Consider the following 5,672-nt stretch of genomic DNA (forward strand, 5'->3'; position numbering starts at 1 on the left):
TCCAATCTGGCTTCCGTCCCCTCCACTCTACCGAGACTGCTCTTTCAAAGGTCACCCATGACCTCTTTCTTGCCAAATCCAATAGCTCCTACTCTATCCTAAACCTCCTCGACCTCTCAGCTGCCTTTGACACTGTAGACCATCCCCTTTTACCCCACACCTGTCTCACCTTGGCTTCACGGACTCCATCCTCTCCTGGTTCTCCTCTTATCTTTCTGGCCGTTCATTCTCGGTCCCCTTCGCGGGCTCCTCCTCCCCCTCCCATCCTCTAACTCTAGGAGTTCCTCAAGGGATAGTTCTTGGCCCTCTTTTGTTCTCCATATACACTCACTTCCTTGGTGAATTCATTCGCTCCCACAGCTTCAACTATCATCTCTATGCAGATGACACACAAATCCACATCTCTGCCCCTGTCCTCTCCCCCTCCCTTCAGGCTCGTATCTCCTCCTGCCTCCAGAACGTCTCTACCTGGATGTCTGCCTGCCACCTAAAACTCAACATGTCCAAACCTGAGCTCCTTATCTTCCTTCCCAAGCCCTGTACTCTTCCTGACTGCCCTGTCACTGTGGACAGTATGACCATCCTTCCCATCTCTCAAGCCCGCAACCTTGGTGTCTTCCTTGACTCAGCTCTCTCATTCACCCCACACATCTAATCCATCACCAAGAACTGCCGGTCTCACCTTCATAATATCGCCAAGATCCGCCCTTTCTTCTCCACCCAAACGGCTATCTTACTGGTACAGGCTCTCATAATATCCTAGCTGGATTATTGGGTCAGCCTTCTCTCTGATCTCCCTTCCTCTTGTCTCTCCCCGCTCCAGTGTATTCTTAATTCTGCTGCCCGGCTCCTCTTCCTGCAGAAACGCTCTGGGCATGTCACTGCCCTTCTTAAAAACCCCCAGTGGTTGCCTATCAACCTCCGCATGAAACAAAACCTTCTCACTCTAGGCTTCAAGGCTCTCCATCACCTTGCCCCCTCCTACCTCTCCTCCCTTCTCTCTTTCTACTTTCCACCCCACAGGCTCCACTCCTCTGCCACCCACCTCCTCACCGTCCCCTGTTCTCGCCTAGCCCACCATCGACCCCTGGCCCACATCCTCCCGCTTGTCCTGGAATGCCCTCCTTCCTCACCTCTGCCAAACTAATTCTCTTCCCCTCTTCAAAGCCCTCCTGAGAACTCACCTCCTCCAAGAGGCCTTCCCAGACTGAGCTTCACCTTGTCTCTCTGGTCCCTCTGCTGCCTCTCTGCCCCCCCCACTTTACCTCCCCTCCACTAAACCCACTTCCCCCCCTTTCCCTCTGCTTCTCCCCCCTTCCTTCCCCTCCCCTCAGCACTGTGCTCATCTGCTCATTTGTATATATTTTTATTACCCTATTTATTTTGTTAATGAGATGTACCTCCCCTTGATTCTATTTATTGCTATTGGTTTTGTCTGTCTGTCTCCCCAGATTACACTGTAAACCCGTCAATGGGCAGGGATTGTCTCTATCTGTTGCCAAATTGTACATTCCAAGCGCTTAGTACAGTGCGCTGCACATGGTAAGCGCTCAATAAATACTATTGAATGAATGAATGAAAAAGCTCTTGCAGTTTATTGACTGAAATTTGTAATCTACCATGATGTTTCTCAAAATAGTGACAGGCCAGATTGGACAGGTTAGAAATGGGTTGAAATCTGAATATCCTGAGTGGTTAGTACTACCCAGTAGGAGTAGTAATAATATTTATTAAGTGCAAACTGAGTACAAAGCATTGCACTAAGCACTGAGAGAGAATAATAATATTGATGGCATTTGTTAAGCACTTACTATGTGCCAAGCACTGTTTGAAATGATGGGGGTGGAGAGGGGAGATTCAAGGTAATCAGGTTGTCCCAGGTGGGGCTCACAGTCTTAATCTCCATTTTACAGATGGGGTAACTGAGGCAAAGAGAAGCTAAGTGACTTGCCCAAAGTTACACAGCTGAAAAGTGGTGGAGCCAGGATTAAAACCCCCATCCTCTGACTCCTCTGACTTCTCAAGGTGGCAATTAAGCACGGTGCCTGTGTGAGCTTTATGCTTAAAATTTGGGATGCCCATGTAAATTCAGATTAGAAATATTTTTTTCCACAAAAACCATTTATAAAATCTGCCTTGTCCTTTACAGACCTCACTACTGAGATAATGCCATTTATTGCTTCAGAAGAAATATGAGATTGATTATTTAGAATTTTGGCAAAGTTATATATTTTAAAGAAAATATATCAGAGACTTGCAGTGATAATATAGTAAGACTACGTTAATGCTAACCTTTCATCAAACCACCTTTTTGGTCATGACAATGTTCATCACAACATTTCCACATAGAGGAGAAATATTTCTTTCTCTACCCAGAACAAAGATCTTTATGTGAATTAAAATGAAAAATTAATTAAAAAATTAAAATTAAAAAAAAGATTTATGTTTACCTTTATGCGTGCAATGCCCTACACGGTTTTCTCTTCGGCCTTCTGGTCTCTCAGTCCTTAAAAATGCTCTTTCTCGAAAAGGCCAGTCTTTTCTAGATAGCAGTTTAAGGCCAAACTGGTCTATCCTCAGCAACTGATTCCCAGTTTTCAGCTGGGATGAAGTGTTGTATGAGGGTTTGGTATATCATCTCCTTGAAATGTCACCCGCTCCCTTGCTTTGGTTTCCCAGATTCATCTCTCCATTCAACAGTCTGGATGTAAAAATTTCATCTCTCCATTCAACATGTAATAATAATAATAATGGCATTTGTTAAGTGCTCACTATGTGCCAAGCACTGTTCTAAACGCTGAGCACTGTCCTAAGCTCTTAGATATCTTGCTGTCATTCATTCTCTCTATGTGTACCTACCCAATGTGCTTGTATTAAGGTGGGCGTAGCTTCTGTGTTAGAGACTAATGACATTCCATAACTTCACCATCCAATATCTTGTCTTCCTATTCGATATTAAGTGTGACCCAAGTGTCACTTGTAGAACTGCTTGCGCAGCCAGATGTGTGTTCCAAATCTTGCAGCTGCAGAAAAGACCCGAAAAGGGAGGCTACCACAACAGCTCTGTGGACTTTCAGTTTGACGTGGCACCTGATATCCCCGAGATGTGCCGGCTTTCTGGATTCAGCGCCTGAAAACACAAAGCACAGTCGGGGCTTCCTGGGAAACGTTCAGTCACAAGGGTCGAAATGAAGGGGGAGTGTTTGGCGCTGTGCTGGGGTCGGGGGAAGGTGAAAGGGAGGTTCCCCAACCTTCGGGCCAATTAGACTGTAAACCCATCATTGGGCAGGGATTGTCTCTATCTGTTGCTGAATTGTATACTCCAAGTGCTTAGTATAGTGCTCTGCACATAGTAAGCGCTCAATAAATACTATTGAATGAATGGGCAGATTGCTTTTCGGGTGGAAGTGGCGTCCTTTTGCCTTAGTGCACACGCCCGATGGGATTTAACAGTGTTTTGCACATAGTAAGGGTTTAACAAATACTGTCATTATTTAACCCTGCGCGACGTCGAGAGGCGGCGCCATTTCGAAAGGCCTGGTCTCTCTTTGCCGGCGCCATCGAGCCCCTCCCACCGAGACGATAAATCGAGTAGGGTCGAGTCGGACTTCGCCTTCTTTTGATCCTCTGGTCTGGAGCGCCTGCGGGGCGGCCATGTTCCGCGGGAAACTGAAGCAGGTGCCGATGGAAGAGGACCCGGCCCTCATGCGGCGGGTCCTGGGGCCCGAGCCGGAGCCTTCCTCGGCCCCCGCGGCCGCCCCGGAGGAGGCCGCCAAGTCGGCGGGGGCGACGGCCTTCACCGTCGACGTGAAGAGCTTCCTGAAGCCCGGAGAGAAGACCTACACCCAGCGCTGCCGCCTCTTCGTGGGGAACCTGCCGACCGACATCAGCGAGGAGAACTTCAAGTGCCTCTTCCAGCGCTACGGGCGGCCCAGGGAGATCTTCATCAGCCGCGACCGCGGCTTCAGCTTCGTCCATCAGCAGTGCCGGGAGCTGGCCCACATTGCCAAGGCCGAGCTGGATGGCACCTTCCTGAGGACCAAACCCCTCCGCATTCGCTTTGCCACACACGGAGCCGCCTTAAGGGTCAGGAACCTTTCCCCCGTGGTTTCCATCGAGCTCCTGGAGCAAGCCTTTTCACGGTTTGGTCCAGTGGAGAAAGCCGTTGTTCTAGTGGATGAGCGAGGAAGAGCGTCAGGGAAAGGTTTGGTGGAATTTGCCACAAAGACCGTGGCCCGGAGAGCTCTTGAGAGATGTGCGCATGGGGCCTTCTTGCTGACGACTTCTCCTCACCCGGTCATCGTCGAACCCATGGACCAGTTAGACGATGAAGATGGATTACCAGAGAAATTTGAGCAAAAAACCCAGAAATATTACAAGGAGAGGGAGTCGCTGCCGCGTTTTGCCGAACCAGGGTCATTGGAATATAAGTATACCTGTCGATGGAAAGCTCATGATGAGATGGAGAAAAAGCAGCGGGAGCAGGTTGACAGAAACATCAGAGAAGCCAGAGAGAAACTGGAAGCAGAAATGGAAGCAGCGAGACATGAACATGAGTTAGTATTGATGAGGCAAGATCTGATAAGGCGCCAAGAAGCACTGAAAAGATTGGAGGAACTGAGACGTCAAGAGCTGCAGAGTCAGAAGTAGGTGTAGTTGAGACATGACAAAGAACTCTGGCAGTGAGAAGACAATATGGTACAGCACCGTGAACAGGAAGAAATGAGACGGCAGCCAGAAGGATTTAAACCTATGTGGAAAATAGAGTACTTGAATTGAGAATGGGTGATATGGGTCCCCAGGGAGTAGTGAAAAAAATAGGAGACACGTTTAGTCCAGCACCTGCTGGTAACCAAGGTCCTCCCCCAGTGATGGGTATGAATGCGAACAACGAGGAACTATTCCAGGCCCGCCTCTGGGTCCTGGTCCTGCCAATGAAACTGCCAATCTGGGAATGCTAATGATGCCAGATAATGGAGCCGTGCATGATGATAGATTCCCACAAGGACCCTGCCCCCATCACAGATGGGTCCCCCTATGGGTAGTTGAACAGGGACTGAAACTCCTCAGTCGTCAATGAGGGGTGTGGGACCCTCGAGTGGTGGGCCTGGTGACATCGGGGGAGGAAACCAAGGGTGCACTTCGAAGGACCTAACAAGCGTCACAGGCATTGAAAAACTTATTCCTAGGTGTAATGCAAACAGATTCAGTGGTATGCCGTTATAATTTTATCTGTTGTTTGAGAGGAATGGTTTTGTTAATGTAGTCTTCAAGAAAACTTTCTTTAGTAAGTTCTTAAGTTTTTTTTTCATTATTTTTCTTTTCACCACAGGCTTTGTGGTTTAGAACAGAACTGATGAGACACATCATTGTGAACGTTGAATGTCTTTGTGACTTCAGCTAAGTTTAAAAATGATCCGTGCTGTAAAACATGGGCAGTTATTTGATCACAGTAAACAAATCACTTCAAAAACTTTTGAAATGTTCTTAGAGGTATCTTTATGGTTTTACTGACTTGTCTGTAATGGGTAACATTGTGTGTGCTTTAATTTAGTAAGCCAGCTCTCTAAATCCCATGTCTTTTACCTGTAGCCCTGTGCAGGTAAGGGAGAGGATGACTAGATAAGGGAGACTAGCTTTTGAAAAATATACATTTTTATATAAACCATTCA

At 47.6% G+C, this 5,672-nt stretch overlaps 1 pseudogene; it reads left to right on the forward strand.

Moving 5' to 3' along the window:
• Window positions 1–3,654: 3,654 nt before the first annotated feature.
• Window positions 3,655–5,269, forward strand: LOC100088521 (annotated as a pseudogene).
• The last annotated feature ends 403 nt before the right edge of the window (window positions 5,270–5,672 follow it).

Source organism: Ornithorhynchus anatinus, chromosome 8 (genome assembly GCF_004115215.2).
Source record: "Ornithorhynchus anatinus isolate Pmale09 chromosome 8, mOrnAna1.pri.v4, whole genome shotgun sequence".
Classification (NCBI taxonomy): domain Eukaryota; kingdom Metazoa; phylum Chordata; class Mammalia; order Monotremata; family Ornithorhynchidae; genus Ornithorhynchus; species Ornithorhynchus anatinus.